Source organism: Harmonia axyridis, chromosome 1 (genome assembly GCF_914767665.1).
Source record: "Harmonia axyridis chromosome 1, icHarAxyr1.1, whole genome shotgun sequence".
Lineage (NCBI taxonomy): Eukaryota > Metazoa > Arthropoda > Insecta > Coleoptera > Coccinellidae > Harmonia > Harmonia axyridis.
The window spans coordinates 50163201-50182358 of NC_059501.1; the positions used below are offsets into that span (position 1 = coordinate 50163201).

General features: G+C 33.5%; 3 long non-coding RNA genes across 3 annotated transcripts; all 3 read right to left on the reverse strand.

Moving 5' to 3' along the window:
• Positions 1–396: 396 nt before the first annotated feature.
• On the reverse strand, positions 397–1422 carry LOC123681188. The gene is made up of 3 exons (XR_006747648.1): positions 1163–1422; positions 863–1108; positions 397–740 (listed from the first exon to the last, which is right to left on the reverse strand). It is a non-coding gene; the product is annotated as an uncharacterized LOC123681188 (long non-coding RNA).
• A 738-nt stretch (positions 1423–2160) lies between these two features.
• Positions 2161–3912, reverse strand: LOC123686705. Its single transcript, XR_006748487.1, has 4 exons — positions 3425–3912; positions 3242–3334; positions 2687–3151; positions 2161–2571 (listed from the first exon to the last, which is right to left on the reverse strand). It is a non-coding gene; the product is annotated as an uncharacterized LOC123686705 (long non-coding RNA).
• A 269-nt stretch (positions 3913–4181) lies between these two features.
• On the reverse strand, positions 4182–5999 carry LOC123688939. The gene is made up of 2 exons (XR_006750133.1): positions 4985–5999; positions 4182–4916 (listed from the first exon to the last, which is right to left on the reverse strand). It is a non-coding gene; the product is annotated as an uncharacterized LOC123688939 (long non-coding RNA).
• Positions 6000–19158: the final 13159 nt, after the last annotated feature.

Sequence of the window (19158 nt, forward strand, 5' to 3'; positions counted from 1 at the left end):
TAAAGGAACGGTAGACATAAAGAAACATGAGACGAAGTGAATTTTCAGTCCAACACTTCTGTGAAAATTCTACAAATCAAGTATTATTCTTGTAATATATATTTTCTGTAGATGTCGATAATCGATATGCGAAATTTTGACTGGCAATTCACTTGCCAAACCATTAGTTACCTTCATTATTAGATTTATGTTGTATCAAAATGAAGAAAATGTATCAAGTAATTTTTATTCAAACCTCCAAGAACATTTGGCTTTTTTGTCATGTTTAATGAAAATAGTTAATATTTGATACCTTCAAATGTTAAGTTCCTGGCTATATTAGGAACAAAAAACTGACGTAGATTTTCATCGAAATTTAATTTTACATTACAATGGGCAGGTATGAAAAGAACTTCGTTTTGATAATATTTATTTAAATTGCATGGTTCAGGGAGCTTGTGAAGGAATGAACCAAGCGAAGAAAACCTTCACCACTGGGGCGTTTCCACCAATTTACAAAGATCACAAATACACATTTAAATTTGATTAAAAATTAAATAATCATTCAAGTAAAAAAGCACAATAATTGGAAAACGGCATACATTACATATTTGAAATTTATTCTTCCTTTATCGTTTTAATGGTTTAAAAAAATATATATTTTGATTCCTCATAGCTTCTATTAGATGGTCTTCGTCAATCTCTGGGCTAGCATATCAAAATGATTTTCAAAAATATTGGTCGAGATACAGCTGGTTACTCTAGATTATGAGAAAACATATTTATATATATAATTGCCCAAACCAAGTTGCCATATTTACATAGGACTTTTTTATCAGATAGGCGATTGTTTTTTAAAAAAAACTAGAAAAAAGAAAAGTACCTTTGTATGTATCCACACCACTACTTCTTGCTGGATAATACGATTGCTTATCAATTTTTACTGGTTGATGCACCTTCAGTCTGTTCACTAACAGCCTTTTCCAATATTCTGACGATCTTATCCAAATTATCATCATTTAACATATCCACTAGCATTTTTGCTTTATGATGAACAGTTCCCAAATGCCTATTTTTGGCCGAGACGCTGGAATAGCTCTTCTGGCAGGTGTTACAAATCAGATTATCACTGAAAAAAATTATTATGTTAATGGAAATCCAATATGAGAAAATAAAAACTCACCTTTGTTGATTCATGATTCACACAAGTCAAATGGAGAGCAATAATAATCGCTTTTTGATCACAAGTTAGTGGTTAACGAGTTAATAACAAGGTGAGACTCAAGTTAATAATAAATATTGGCTTCAACGATGTATAAAATTGATATAGTTTTGTTAATAAACAAACTACCAATTATAGGTTTCGTTAATCAGCAAAATGAAAAAGGCGGCATAAATTATGACATACGGGAGCATAGAAAACCACAGTACGGTACGACAGCAAACTAAAGAAAGAGACAAGACAATACTACTATCTCTTTCTTTGAGCATGGCGCAGCTTTATTCTGATTGGTCGAACTTTTCGCACGTTCGCGTATTCTACTGTATGCTGTCGCAATGCACTACCCATGTCAACCTAGCTTGATGGAGGTTGCGCAGGAGCCGGTTGCGCAGTTGTTAGGCAGCCTCCAGTCATTGATCGAGCTGTCATCGATCGAGTAGTTATAGATCGAGTTGTTTTCGATCGGTTTTTTGTCGATCGAGTTGTTATCGATTGTGCAGGAACCGATAGTAATTTTTAATATATCATTGAAAAATAATATTAATAATAATCTTCATTTTCTGAATTTGAATAAGACAGATAAACAGCTGTGCTAATTTGAAAGGGTGTATGTAAAAAATCACTTTTCAAATATTTGTCTTTCATTTGTGCCATCGACAGTTTTAATTGAATAAATTGCATTGTTATGCTTTCCTTTATAATGTTAATACAATCAAATCTGTGGATGGCACAAATGAAAGTCAAATATTCCAATAGAGCTTTTTTACAAATACGCCCTTTTCAATTAACATGACAGTATCCTGATAACAAGGCCTAAACTTCTGAATTGGCTGAAAATACATTAACAGATTTTTCAAACAAAAACAAAAGTAGACTAAGCACTAGGTGAAAAACAAAATAATAATCTAAAAATAATTCATAACTTAAAAAAACTAATTGTAAAATATTTCCAAAAACTGTAATAAATTCTTAAAATAATTATATGAAAAATATATCATTCATTAATTTATATTTGAACATTGTTATTATTTTTACTTGCCATCTCCTGCAACAATTGAATCTTTTTTCCTCTAGCTCAATTTTTTGTTTTTCTACTTCCAACCTCTGCTGATCCAATTGCAATCTTTGTTTTTCAACCTCCAATTTCTCCCTCTCCATCTCAATATTTTCCCTATGCCTCTTCATTTTGTTTTCTTCTCTGATTGTTTTTAGGCATCTTTTTCTATTGAGTGGAGTACTGGGGTCAGCATGAAAAGGAGTGCTGCTTGTAAATTCCACCGAAGGACCACTGGAGATTGCCGATGTGGAAGGACCACTAGTCGAAGGTCCTGGAGTTATTACTTCGGCTGAAGTGGCAGTATTAGAACGGTCTAAAAAAATTGAGATTAAAAATTTTATATTTTGAGTTTTCACATTGTTACTAACAATATTTGTAAGACAAATCTTGCATTAAATTTATACATATTCATACTTAAAAAATTTCACCTTCATCAATGAATTCTGTACTTTCTAGGGAAAAAGTACATTTATTGCTAGCTTTTTTTCCCTAGAAACGAATCCATCTCTTGATAAAATTGGAATCGACTAGGGGCCCTTCCAGTTCGACCTTTATTATCTTTAGCTATCTTATAGCTCCGAACCAGGGATTTCCATTTATTTTGAATCATTGTGCTATTCACAGAAAATCCCTGGCTGAGCATGTCATTTGTTATGTTTTCAAAGACATCTTTCCTTTTTTTGGATGATTTAAATCATCCTGATGGCTCTCCATCGATTTTATGATACAGAGAACCATATTATAAGTCCAAGTGTTGTCCTGGAAAATAAAGAATTAAATCTTATTTTACCTGTAAGTTCGAAAACTTATCTTCGGTTCAGTCGCTCTTGGCTGATTAACAATATTTGCATCATCTCTCCGATCATCATTAGATCTATAGTTTTGGACGAATTCTTCAAGAAAAATGGGATTTTGAAAAAATGAAATTAGAATTATCAATATAGTGAATATCATTTAACAACATTAAGGAATAATATACAAACCATTCTCTGCTCTTGGCTGATAGTTAGTTCTTTCATCTCTGTGATTTGCATCATCCCTCCCATCATCATTACACAAATAATTTTGGACGAATTCTTCAAGAAAAATGGGGTTTTAAAAAAATTAAATTAGAATTATCAATATAGTGAATATCACTTAACAACATTAAGGAATAATATACAAACCATTCTCTGCTTTTGTCTGATAGTTAGATTTCGCATCATTATTATTTGATATATAATTTTGTACGAATTGTTCCAGAAATTTGGGATCTTAAAAAATAAAATTAGAATTATCAATATAGTGAATATCACTTAACAACATTAAGGAATAATATACATACCAATCTCTGCTCTTTTATGAGCTTCCTCGTCCAATTCAAGGTTGAATAATTCACCCCTATAAGAGATTTGGACACAATACATCTTGTTACCTCCATTCCATTGTTGAAACGTACTACAAACGAATGCCGGTAACCGTCAACTGACAAGTAATTCAAAATAGTTTTCTTTCTCTCCCACACCTGTCAAGGCTCGAAGCCCCGCAAATGCGGGGGTGCTTCAGGAGAAGGTAACGCGAGGGCTCGACGCCCTGTTTACTGGAACACTACAAGTGCGCTTCGGAGCTGTACCGAGGAGCTCCTAACGTTGGCTGGAAAGCACCTAATACAACGCTATTTACTTCTTAGGACACCTCTATCTTTTCTTTCCTCTGAAAGCGATACCGTGATTTCTAGATCACGTTGTGAAACGTTCCTGTTCCTTTATGATATCAGTGAAATTAAAGCGTGACGTGATCACTGTTTAGGCTGCCACGGTAGTACTTTCTTTATTATAACCTGTGATAATAAATTCCAATTATAAAGTTGCTGATGAGACAATTAATCAGTCATAAACAATTAATTAATCAGGGTTGGGTTAAGTACTTTTAATCACAAATAAATTTTTAAATCTGAAATAACAATAACTATAATCTAATAAGTTTCTTACAAATATATAATTCTTAGTTCTAATAGACTGAATCGAAAGATTGCAATACCGTGCACTTAGGACAATTATACACTAATGAGTAATTTAGATAATGAAGTTCTAGTTAAAGCAGTCAAAATGTGAATGATGAAAAATTTAAAGTATCAAGCTAATATGGAATGTAATCTCTAAGAATAAGGATGAAGTTGAATTTGGAAAAATATACGATTAAGAAAATTTAAAAAAAGATACTCAATTTGGATAAGTTGAAATATAAGACAATATGAAATTATGAGTACTAAACTTTGAGAACTGCGAATACAAATCTGGAATATTAAATATACTGAATATAATGTGAAAATTACAATATTCAAATATTGGTAATGTTAATATGAGAAAATATAATAAAAATTTAGAAAAGGAAATGTGCCAAAGGTGAATTTAATATTATATCCAAAATTGTATCTAATCAACAATGAAGAAAAAAAACCATGAGAAGGAACTTATCTTAAAATTAGGGTGAATCTCCTCCCCAAGCCAACTGTACCAAGTGACTCAAAATGAAACGGTATGAAAATCTCTAGCAACAAATGTAGGACCAATTGAACAATTTTCCCAGGAGGTATGCACCATTAACTCGCAATTTTCGTGAAGATCTTGAATGATACCAATACGTCCGATAGAAAAAAAATTACCATATAATAAAAATCTAAGAATGACAGAAAAAAGTATGTATTACTTTAAAATTCAATTCAAATTGATCACAAGGCAACTTACCCTCGTTGTCGAGGATTTTCACTCAATTGTAGCTCACAAAATAAATACTTGATTTGACTAGGCTATCCAAATTAAATTGATTATTGCCTTAGCAGAAAAATTAATTCAGCTACCATAATAAATTTCAAAAAATGCCGACTTTAAACTCTACTGCTCGCCAAAATTTCGTTGTTACTCTGTGAGAGGCTACGATGGAAAAAGAACGATATTCGAAATGCATTTTCAAAAGAACTCAAATTGAATGATAACCGAGATACAAAAAAATGAATGAAAAAACTGAACGTGTTGATGTTACTTTTTGTGTTTTAAATGCAAGTTTGAATTTAACGCTATAACATGACATCTACCGGCAATGCAACATACCTCCTGTTACAGAAATCATTAACCACAGGAACAAATTATAAGGAATACTGTAAATAATTAAATTCAAATTCAAACCGTAACATACCTCCCCTTCCCATAAAAAAAAAATCGAAGATTTTTTTCCAAAGAAAGCAAGCAAATAATCGATACAGTCAACATGAGAGAAGAAAACTTCACCCCAATCACTGACCAGCATCAAGAGTTTTATCAGGCTTAAGTTGAGACACATGCCAATTTCCCTTAGAAACACCTGAATCATCTCTAAGTTCATATGTATTAACCCCTAGCTTTTTCGATACTCTATATGGACCACAAAATTTATCACCTAATTTAGCTGAAAAATCTTTTATACTGGATGACAAGAAATGTGATTTTACCCAAACAAAATCATTTACACTATATTGTTGAGGTCTATGCCGCAAATTATAATCGTGTTTAGTTTTTTCATGAGCTTTTTTCAACCTATCTTTCACGAATAGTCTCAATTTTTCCATCTTCATTAGCTTTTCCGACTCTTTACTACCTTGTTTCTCCTTGACTCCATCCACAATACTTTCTCTATCCCTGATTAATTCATAATCATTACCATCCACAATCATTTCACATCCAAAATTTATAGAATACGGTGTATTATTAACAACTTCATGTTTCGCTGTACAATAGGCACAAGCCAATTGAGGTAAATATTTGTCCCATTTTTTATGATTTTCTTCAATGTAACTAGCTATCATAGTTTTTATAACTCTATTCGACCTCTCTGAGAAATTTGGTTCCGGATGATAAAGAGGATTATAAAATACTTTCACATGATATTCATTAAGCAACTTTGAAAATTCTTTACTCTTAAATTGAGTGCCATTGTCACACTTAAGTATTTCAGGAACTCCGAATAACAAAAATACCTGTTCTTCTAAAATTCTTATTATTGAAGATGCTGTTGCTTGTCGCAAAGGATAAAGTAGTGTGAACTTACTAAAAAAATCGCAAACCACCAAAATATGTTGATAACCCTTAGTACTACGAGGAAAAGGACCAATCAAATCAATAGCTATGTATTGCCAACATCTATTAACTTCAGGTTTCTTACCCATTATACCAGCTTTTAGTTTTTGTTCCGGTTTATGTGCAGCGCATATTTTACATTTATTTACATATCTAGTAATATCATGCTGCATTCCAGGCCAACAATAATTTTCCAAAATTCTATGGTATGTTTTGTATATACCGAAATGTCCTCCACTTGTAGGATCATCGTGAAATTTCTTGAGTAACTCAATACGTTTTTCTTTAGGTACTACTTGCTTCCATGTAGTTGCATCAGATGAGGTCTTACCCATATTTTTATATAAAATTCCGCCGTCAGAAATTCTAAAATTTGAATATTTCAAAGGATTTATCTTAACTTGACTTACAAGCTTATTGTACCAAGAATCCTTGATATTTTCCAATGAAATTTCAGACATGACAAAAGTTTCCTCAGGAATTGCTCTAGAAAGGCAATCTGGTACTTGATGAAATCTTCCTGGTCTATGCAAAATAGTGAAATTGTACATTTGAAGTTTTAGTACCCATCTTCCTAGTCTACCGTGTGGGTCTTTAAGATTATTAAGCCAAAGTAAACTGTGATGATCTGTGATTACTGTAAAATTTGGAGCACCTTCTAAATAACAACGTAATTTTTCTATTGACCACAGCACGCTTAAACATTCAAGTTCAGTTGCTGAAAAATTTCTCTCAGTACGAGTTAAACTCCGAGAAAGATAGCAAATTACGTGTTCTCTACCATCATAAACCTGAGATAAAACGCAACCAAGGCCATAAGAGCTAGCATCACATTCAAGAATAAATGGATATTCGAAATTTGGACAAGCCAAAATTGGAGCACTCACTAAAAGATCTTTAATTTTAGCGAAAGCTTGTTCACAGTCGGCTGACCATACAAATTTACAATTTTTACGAGTAAGTTTAGTGATGGGTTCTGTGATAGTCGACAGGTCTGGAATAAATTTACGATACCACATAATCATGCCAATTATTCTCTTCACCTCCCTAGGTGACTTTGGGCTGGGCATATTAACTATCGCACTTATTTTATCTGGATCTACAGCTAAACCGTTCCTATTTACTATATATCCTAAAAATTTCAACTCTGGTCTACAAAATACACATTTTTCCTTGTTCAGAACTAAATTTGCCTGTGCTAATTTGTCGAGAATACTTTCTAATATACGCAAATGAGTTTCGAAGTCAGGTGTTACTATAATTATATCATCCAAATATCTGAATACGTAACCTGGAAATTCGGCAAGTAAAACATCTATTATTTTTTGAAATGTTCCAGGGGCATTAGTTGAACCGAATGCCAATCTTTTAAATTGAAACAACCCGCGTCCTGGAATGGTAAACGCTGTATATTGTTTACTTTTCTCGGAAAGTTTGATTTGCCAATAAGCGTTTTTTATATCCAACGAAGTAAGATATTTAGCATTACCTAAACTATCGAGAATTGAGGAAATATGTGGTAAAGGATAAGCACACTTCTCAGTTACAGCGTTTAGCTTTCGGAAATCAACACAAAATCTATAAGTGTTATTCCTTTTTGGAACCATAAGAATTGGTGAACTCCAACCACTATTAGAAGGTTCAATTACATCTAAATCGAGCATTTTATCTATTTCCTCATTTATTTTAGTTTGCATGTAAGGACTCACTGGATAATATTTAGATTTTATAGGTTTACTGCTCGTTATTATTTCATGCTCAATATCTTTGACACAACCCAATTTTACATTCTGCATTCTATTGAAATAACCATCAACAATCTGATTTAGTTTTTTCCTCTGACAATTCGTTAAATCATCAGAAGTTTGTAAAGAATTCAGAGAATCAGAATAAAAAGATTGTTCTTTACTAAAGCTCCAATAACCTTTCCTCAAATCTGGAACTATACCCATCTTAATCCAAAAAACCGTTCCCAGTACAATGCTATGACGTAAGTCAGACAATACAAAGCATTTAAATATATGTGTCTTATTTTCCAAAGTAATAGGTATATTGACAAATCCTAAGCATTTAAGTTCCTGATTATTCGCTAAAACGCATGACGACACATTTTCCGTATGTAAGACTATTCCTAACTGAAGTAAAAATTCGTAAGTGGATTCTGTTTTAGCCCTTTTTAAGTTATTATAATGTTTAGTTTTGGCAACGTCGCGGATTCTGGGAATTCGAGACGTATGTTTTGTCAGATGAAGAAATAAGATGTATCGGTTCATCGGCGGTCGGAAAGAATAGTTAAAGGTTGTTAGTATAAAGTTTTCGGTGTTTAATATAACGGTTTTGGTTTAATTAACGGACATTTTAAATATATTAGGATTACAGTCCATTAGAAGGTCAGTTTGCATTGTATAAGTCCCATTTTGTTCCATTTCAATCCTTATACCCTGTTCCTTTACATCCTTATACAGTGCGGTGCTGTGTGGGAGCAAAGAGCAGTTTATATTGGTAAGATTATTATAACATCATTTTATTGGTTCAAATATAGGGAAAATGCAACATTTTTTGGTTCTTCGAGCACGGGTTTTTTGAACTTTAATTCAAGTTTCGGTTACATTTATTTTAGTTTCTATCGGTATACGGAGTTTCGGAACTCATTTTCATTTCATTCTTATAATTTCATTTGGAAATATTCATTCGGTTTATTTTGTTCGTTCATAAGGTATTGAGCGAAGTAAAAACGTGCGGTAGTTTTTGTATTTTTTCAGCGGTTATCAAATACGATTCGAGTCCCAGAGTAAGCCTTGTTGCCAAGCGTACACAAAAGTATTCAATTCACAGTTTAGACTCGCGGGGTTAGTTTTCGAGTATTCTGCGCACTTGACTTTCAACAATGGGTGGAACGTCAACTGAACGGAAAATTAAGATGCTTATTGCTAAGAAAGAATCTTTATTTTCGATACTGCAGAATTTATTGGATTTGTCAAAATCATTAACAAGTGAAGTAGCTAAAACTAAATTTTTAACAATGGTCAGTTCAATCAATTCAACAAAGAATGACCTACTGAAAATAATAGATGATATAACAGAGCTCAGTTTTGAAATTAATAATGAGTTTGAACCAGATTTCAATATATTCAGAACGATTGATGAAATGTGTTGTCACATACAATTTTCAGCGGCTAAATTAGAACGAGAACAAATTCAGAAAGATGTTTCTTCGGTTAATGTTGATTCTCAGGGAAGTTTGGGATTGATACGTAATCTTCCTACGCTACCGAAGATTGAATTGCCGGAATTTTCGGGAAATATTAGAGAATGGGAAACCTTTTATTCAATATTCAAGAGTTTGATACATGAAAATAAATTACTTACGGATACTGATAAAGTTAATTATTTAGTAGGTCGTTTGAAAGGATCTGCGTTGACTATTTGTTCTTCGTTAGCTCCTACTGGAGAAAATTATGAAATCATTTGGAATTCGCTTGTGGAAAAATATCAGGATAAGCGCGCTCTTGCAACTAATTATCTACGCCAAATTTTAGAGTTCAAATCGATACAGGGTGAGTCATCTAAGGGTCTCAATATATTTTTGGAAAAATTTGATTGTGCGGTAAAGGCTTTGAAAAAGCTTAAATTAGATGATATGTCAGATTTCATTCTAATGCATCAGGCCCTTTCTAAGCTTGATTCTGATACGGTGAGATCGTTTGAAATGACTATTAGGGGTAATGGAATACCTACCTATGAAAATGTGATTAAGTTTGTGAAGGAGCAATCGAAAATTTTGGCTCTAAATCAGCAATCAACCATTAGTAGAGGTGATAGCTATAAAACTCGTAATTCGAAATCCTTTTTTGTACATCAAAGTAATTCTTGCGTAGGAATGGATCGGTCGAATATATGTATTTTTTGTAATCGGAAAAATCATTCGTTGAGTAGATGTGATAAATTTAAACAACTATCGCCATCTAAACGATATGCGACAGTACGGGATAACAACTGGTGCTATAATTGCTTATCGCCAAATCACGGGGTAAGAGACTGTCCTTCAGACAAATTATGTTCAGAGTGTTCCAGAAAACACCACTTCCTATTACATTTGGGACGTATACAGGGTGAACTGGAAAAATATCCAAATTCGAAATCGGATTCGAATACAAATACGTTGGTTTCAACAGATAACAATTTTTGTGCTACTGCTTTGGGTGATCGGGATACTCATACGGTTTTATTGTCGACGGTTGTGGTAAATGTTTTAAACGGTTCGGGTGGTTTGAAAACAGCTAGGTTTTTAGTAGATAGTGGCAGTCAAGTTAACTTACTTACTTATAGGTGTTGTAAGAAATTAGGATTGAAGTTTTCACAATGTTCAACGTCAATTCATGGGGTTGGATTCAGTTCAAATTCAATTAAAGGTTTTACAAGTATTATTGTTTCGTCTAGGTATGATTTTACTAAGAAATATTCTATTGAGGCATTTTTAGTAGATAAAATTACGGATAAACTTCCAATAGCCAAAATTGATCGCGGTGTTTTAAAGAATTTTGGAAATATACAATTGGCAGATGAAAAATTTGACGAACCGGCTGAAGTTGATGGCATTATGGGGGCGGATCTTTTCTCGATTATTGTGGGTAATTCGGTACCATCAGCATCGGGATCTCCAGTGGCGGTACAAACGGTATTTGGTCATATGATTATGGGAAAGGTTCGTAAGTTAGAGTCAAAGGGGGAGTTCGGTGTATTCTTTAGTTTAAGGGAGGAATGTCGGTTAAATGACTTGGTTTGTAAATTTTGGGAGATGGAACAAGTTCCAAAGAATATTTTGCCGGACCCAGCAGAAGTAATATGCGAAAATTTGTTTTCTACATCTTTTAGTAGAGATTATGAGGGACGTTTCACGGTAGCGCTTCCTTTTAAGAATTCTCCGAATACTTTGGGTAATTCTAAGACAACGGCATTGATTCGGCTCTATTCATTAGAAAGAAGGTTGGCGAAATTTCCGGAGTTTCGTTTGAGTTATAATGAGATAATGAAAGAAGCAATTCAGTTAGGTTATATGCATTTGGTTGAGGATGAATATTTAAAAGATTCGGAACCTGCGTATTACATTCCTCATCATGCTATTGTTAAGCAAGGTAGTTCGAGTACGCCAATTCGTGTGGTTTTAGATGCTAGTACATCATCCGATAATGATGTTTCGTTGAACGACATTTTACATGGTGGTCCAAAACTACAAACCGATCTATTTTCTTTATTGCTGAATTTTAGGTTGTTTCGAATAGCGATTACAGCGGATATTCGACGAATGTATCATCAAATAAGATTAGTTGATCATCAATGGAGGTTTCAAAGATTGCTTTGGCGTTTCAGTCCTGATGATCCGGTTCGGGTATATGAATTCAATCGTTTAGCATTTGGGGTGAAATCAAGTCCATATTTAGCTCTTCGTACTATAAAGCAATTGATAAAAGAAAATGGATGTAGTTATCCTTTAGCAACGAAAATAGTTTCGACAGATGTTTACATAGATGATTTGGTTTGCAGCATTCCTTCGGAAGAGGAAGCATTCAATTTGTATTCACAATCAGTGTCATTATTCGCAGAAGGAAAATTCGAGTTAGTTAAGTGGTCTTCTAACTCTCTCGATCTATTGAAGTTAATTCCTAGTGATCAACAACTTGCAAATTCGGTAACATTTAAAACAGACACAAAAATTTTGGGTATGTACTGGAACCCGGAGACTGATCATTTAAAATTTTTCTTTCAAGTTCCAGATTCAAAATGTACGAAGCGTATAATATTGTCCACTGTGGCTCGATGTTATGATCCATTGGGACTTCTTGCCCCGTTTATATTACACTTAAAACTTTTGATAAAGGAATTGTGGAAACGGACTTTGGGTTGGGATGAGGATGTAACGGAGGATATATCGAAAAGTTGGTCAATATTGAGAAAAGAATGGCCGATACTTGAGCATTTTCAGTTTGCAAGACATTCTGGTGTTGTGACAACGTCTCCTATTATGTTGATTGCTTTTGCAGATGCGAGTAAAGATGGTTACGGTGCGGTTGTTTACGTGAGAACAATCGGAGATGATGGTAAAATCGTTGTTAATTTATTATGCGCAAAATCTAAAGTATCCCCGACTAAATTAATTACAATTCCTAGATTGGAATTAGCTGCGGCTGTACTTTTATCCCAATTAGTAAAACGTGTTACAGAAGAGTATGAAAAACGAATTATCATCTCGAAAATAATAGCCTTTTCAGATTCTTCGACGGTTATTCAATGGTTGAATACTGTATTTCTAAAAGACATATATGTGGCGAATCGGGTATGCCAAATAAAAGAAAATTGTCCAAAAGCACAATGGTTTCACATCTCCGGAGTAACAAATCCCGCTGATATTTTGTCTAGAGGTTGTATTCCGTCACAATTAATTGATAATCCTCTATGGATGTGCGGTCCAATTTGGTTACAATCCTCAGACAGAGAGTGGCCTATCACTAGCGAGACTTGTTTAAGAGATTCTGAAAAGGAAATAGAGCATACTGGGTGTTATGTATCTATTCAAAATGTAGAGAATGAATCGTTTCACACAATGTTTTCGAGAGTTTCGTCGTGGATGTCTATTTTACGGATTACGGTTTGGGTACTTAGATTTTTGAAGAAGCTTCCCAAAAGGAAATTCATTATAGCAGATGATTTGAAAAGAGCGGAGATCGTATTGATAAAAATTGTTCAGAGTAAAGCCTTCGGATCGGAAATAAGGTTATTGAATACAGAAAAAGAGATCTATGGAAAATTACGCAAATTGACTCCTTTCATCCAAGATGGAGTTCTCAGGGTGGGGGGACGATTAGAAAATTCTTCGCTTAAGTTTACTAGCCAACACCCTATTCTACTTCCAGGCAAAGATCCTTTTACAGTTAAATTAATTCAATACTATCATAAAATAAATCTCCATACTGGTTCTTTTCTTTTAGAAGCGTTGTTGAGACAAAAATATTGGATAGTGGGTGGTCGTAATGTTATACGACAGCAAATACATGCCTGTAATCATTGTTTTAGGTTGAAGCCCAGAAATAATTATCCTCTGATGGCGAATTTGCCTGCTTCAAGGGTGAATTCTACTAAAGTATTTTCTCAAACGGGGGTAGATTACTTTGGACCGTTCGAAATATCACTCGGTAAAAATAGAAAAACGCAAGTGTATAAGGGATATGTTTGTTTGTTTATATGTATGAGCGTTAAAGCAGTTCATTTGGAACTCGTCAGTTCATTGTCTACGGATCATTTTTTGCAAGCCTTCAAACGGTTTATATCTCGAAGGGGTACTTGTAATGTTCTGTATTCAGATAGGGGCACTAACTTTGTGGGTGCTAAAAAAGTTCTTCGCGAAATTAATGAATTTATTAATTCGGACCAATTCATAACTTCGTTTCAAAATGAATTAGCTTTGAATGGTATTGAGTGGAAATTTAATACGGCCGGGGCACCCCACATGGGCGGTTTGTGGGAGAGCAATGTTAAATCGGCTAAGAATCTGATTTATAAGGTAATAGGTACTCAAATTCTAACTTTTGAAGAGTTCAGCACTCTTCTTACGCAGGTGGAAGCTTTATTGAATTCACGTCCTCTTTGTCGTCTGTCATCAGATTCAAGTGCACCGGAAGCATTAACACCTTCACATTTTTTGACAATGTCACCATTAAAATGTATTCCATCGCATGATTTGTCGGATATCAAGTTGAATAGGCTTGATCGTTTTCAACTGATTGACCGGATGGTTCAGGATTTCTGGAAGCGCTGGAAATTAGAGTATCTAACGACATTACAAACTCGGGAAAAATGGCATTTGAAATGCTCAAATATTGAAGTTGTCATATTAAAGTGTGAAAATTCGCCACCACTGCATTGGCCATTAGCGTTGGTCACAGCGGTCCATCCCGGAAAAGATGGTATAGTACGTAATGTAACGCTAAAAACGAGTAAAGGTACCTATACACGACCTGTAGTAAAGGTATGTCCTTTACCGACCCAGTAGTCAGAAGAGTTGACTACTATATATATTTTTTTTTGGAGGTTAGTTTTTGTTTCTTTTTTGGTGGAATTTTTTTTAACAAGTGATGATTTTGACAAGTTCATTTATGAAAGGTATTTGATTTCAAAGTGACTGAAATCGAGTTTTCAGGGCGGGGGGTATGTTTTAGCCCTTTTTAAGTTATTATAATGTTTAGTTTTGGCAACGTCGCGGATTCTGGGAATTCGAGACGTATGTTTTGTCAGATGAAGAAATAAGATGTATCGGTTCATCGGCGGTCGGAAAGAATAGTTAAAGGTTGTTAGTATAAAGTTTTCGGTGTTTAATATAACGGTTTTGGTTTAATTAACGGACATTTTAAATATATTAGGATTACAGTCCATTAGAAGGTCAGTTTGCATTGTATAAGTCCCATTTTGTTCCATTTCAATCCTTATACCCTGTTCCTTTACATCCTTATACAGTGCGGTGCTGTGTGGGAGCAAAGAGCAGTTTATATTGGTAAGATTATTATAACATCATTTTATTGGTTCAAATATAGGGAAAATGCAACAGATTCATTGATGAATATTTGATTAGCTCCTGAGTCTAATAATCCTTTAAATTTTTTATTATAAATGTCTACTGAAATATATGGACACTCTCCTCCTGAAACTCCGTCTAAAATATAATTTAAAACTGGTTTATATTTATTATTGAAAGTTTCGATTTCTTCTTTAGAACAAACAAAATCTGAAGTATCCGAACCCAAATTATAATAATCATCTGAAGATATATGTTGATTAACCGATAAAGGTTCTGAAGTCGAAGCTCGGTCCACACTTGACTTCCTTAGTGGTTTAAATTACAACTTGGACAATTTAATTTTGTAAATCCGAACCTACCACAATTGTAACATCTAATTGATTTTACTGTGCAATGTCTAGCTAAATGATTTTTTCCCTGACACTTGAAACAAACAACAGACGAATCTTGAAAAGAATTCTGAGCCCTATTTCTGTCACTTTGATCGATAATTGGTCTTTTACTATTCTGCGCACTATTCCTATCTACACTTGGAGATCTATCATCATTCAAACGTTTCTGATAAGGATATGTTTTATGCTGACTTCCATATGACTTATTTGAATAGTTCCTATCTGAGTATTGTCCATCTTTACTATAATTAACTTCTGAACAACAATATCTATTCTTAGAAGAATCTCTAGTTCTAGTGCTACCTCGGGAATTTGATCTATTTCTACTTCGCGAATTGGATCTACTTCTGCCTCTTAACCTATTATCATCACTAAATTGTTCATTTTCTGACTTAGAAATACTTGGTTTATAATCATTAAAACTAACCTGTTTTTCAGTCTCTAAATTACATAATTTACCCTTTGTCGATTCGCGCTTGTATTCTAAATCAACTTCAATTGCATGCTTATTTGATGACGGTGGAATAAAATTATTAACATAACGCTTATTATCCTCCAACTTACGACCCAATTTAATCAACATTTCCAGAGAATTAATATCATCTATCAATCCGAACCCTATACGATATTCTGGCCTGATTCTATCTTTTATTAACTCTAACTTTACCTTTTCATCGACTGAGAAAGACAATCTATTGAACAAGTTTTGCATATATGCTACATAGATAGCTATTGTCTCAGTTTCACCTTGAGTTCTTCCTTTAATTTGTTCAAAGATTTTTCTGTCTCCATCTCTGAAAAATTCATCTCGAAAAATAGCAATAAGTTCTTTCCAATCATCAACCAAACTCTTGACCGCTCTATAGTATACTAGTGCTTCACCCTCGAACAATTCTGATGCGATTCTGAACATAAATTCTTCCGAATAACCTCTTGCTTCCATAATATCATTTACTCTTTCGAAAAAAGCATTCAAGCTCAGAGAATCGTTTCTACCTGAATATTTAATTCCCAGACTTTTCAAGTGAATTTTAGGATCTACTACATTCAAATTTTGCATCATATTAGTCGCTGTTGTTAAGCTGTTATTTTGAATATTACCAGAAACATTAGCAGATAAATTTTTTGTTGGTGTCGAACTCACGGCTTTTTGATTCAAGAAACTTTGCTCGAATTCTACCTCCGCAGGCAATGATTTTGGAGCCTTAGAATCACCCATTAATTTACTCTCATATGAAGACATTAAGCGCAAACTCGCAGTGAGTAACTTAGATCTTAATTCACATAAGGTTTTATCCTGTTCAGATGGTTTGATTCTTTCTACTCTACCCAATAAATGACTTAATTTTGTTCTAATTTTGCGTTGCATAGAACCTGAAAAAGGTTCTTTGAGATAAACTTCAATTTCGTCAACCTTAGCAGAACATATATCCAATTCTACTTTTGCATCAAAATTATAAAATTCCTTGAATGATTGTCCCTCTGACTCTAATTTCAATAAACCTCGTAACATTTTGATCAACTCCGAAACTGACCCTTCAGGTTTCAGACCTCTTAACGCAATTTCATACTCTAGTTCCTCTTTAATTAACCGATCGGGTTCAATTTTCAAAAACATGGTAGCCATATTTAAAAAATGTGTCTATTCCAGTGTAAAAGTCAAAATTATATAAATGAAAATAACGTAGCAAAAAAAATGGTCCAAACAGAGAAAAGAAAAGTGTCTCACCAAAAACCGAAAATTTCACAGCTCAAAATGATGGTGTTCCCTCAGCATGAATTGATCCTCTTCAAAGAACAGTATGACTTGGTTTCAGTAATGAACAATGTCCTGTACAATTGTCGATTAATCGTGTATTGGTTGTTACGTTGGGCGCCAATTGCCACGGTAGTACTTTCTTTATTATAACCTGTGATAATAAATTCCAATTATAAAGTTGCTGATGAGACAATTAATCAGTCATAAACAATTAATTAATCAGGGTTGGGTTAAGTACTTTTAATCACAAATAAATTTTTAAATCTGAAATAACAATAACTATAATCTAATAAGTTTCTTACAAATATATAATTCTTAGTTCTAATAGACTGAATCGAAAGATTGCAATACCGTGCACTTAGGACAATTATACACTAATGAGTAATTTAGATAATGAAGTTCTAGTTAAAGCAGTCAAAATGTGAATGATGAAAAATTTAAAGTATCAAGCTAATATGGAATGTAATCTCTAAGAATAAGGATGAAGTTGAATTTGGAAAAATATACGATTAAGAAAATTTAAAAAAAGATACTCAATTTGGATAAGTTGAAATATAAGACAATATGAAATTATGAGTACTAAACTTTGAGAACTGCGAATACAAATCTGGAATATTAAATATACTGAATATAATGTGAAAATTACAATATTCAAATATTGGTAATGTTAATATGAGAAAATATAATAAAAATTTAGAAAAGGAAATGTGCCAAAGGTGAATTTAATATTATATCCAAAATTGTATCTAATCAAAAATGAAGGAAAAAAACCATGAGAAGGAACTTATCTTAAAATTAGGGTGAATCTCCTCCCCAAGCCAACTGTACCAAGTGACTCAAAATGAAACGGTATGAAAATCTCTAGCAACAAATGTAGGACCAATTGAACAATTTTCCCAGGAGGTATGCACCATTAACTCGCAATTTTCGTGAAGATCTTGAATGATACCAATACGTCCAATAGAAAAAAAATTACCATATAATAAAAATCTAAGAATGACAGAAAAAAGTATGTATTACTTTAAAATTCAATTCAAATTGATCACAAGGCAACTTACCCTCGTTGTCGAGGATTTTCACTCAATTGTAGCTCACAAAATAAATACTTGATTTGACTAGGCTATCCAAATTAAATTGATTATTGCCTTAGCAGAAAAATTAATTCAGCTACCATAATAAATTTCAAAAAATGCCGACTTTAAACTCTACTGCTCGCCAAAATTTCGTTGTTACTCTGTGAGAGGCTACGATGGAAAAAGAACGATATTCGAAATGCATTTTCAAAAGAACTCAAATTGAATGATAACCGAGATACAAAAAAATGAATGAAAAAACTGAACGTGTTGATGTTACTTTTTGTGTTTTAAATGCAAGTTTGAATTTAACGCTATAACATGACATCTACCGGCAATGCAACATACCTCCTGTTACAGAAATCATTAACCACAGGAACAAATTATAAGGAATACTGTAAATAATTAAATTCAAATTCCGTTCCGTGCAGCACTGGGAGTGGGGTTGACCCCACTCCCAGTGCTGCACGGAACGGACGCTAACCGAATCCGATACCTAAACCCATAGAGAAAGGAGGAAAAGAGTGACGACTCAGCGGTAAAATAAATAAGCGTGATTGTGGCGACCTTATGGGCAGGGTATGGAACTAATGATGTTGATTCTGCGCATTTGGCGCCTTATTATTTCATAATTCGAAACAACTCACAAGTTGAATGAAAACCTGCACCGAAAATTATGAAAAAACTGTAATATCAATTACAGTCACAAATCGTCACAACTGCTCCCTTAGACATTTAGGTACTAATAAAAAAAATTTCTCTTTGTTAAATGACTCTTTTTCTTGATATTAATTTGATTTAAAATGCCTGGTCTTTTCTTCACAAAAAGGAAAACAGTATCAGTATTCGGTTGGTTATTTCTGATCCTATCTGAACTTGAATCTGTTAAACTAGTACTCGGCACACAATTAATTAAATTATTCTGATCTTAAAGCAGTGCATAATTTGGAAAATCTGGCAGGGATGAAGGTAAAAGTCTGGTTTTAGGTGTATTGAAAAAATTGTCCTCACTGATA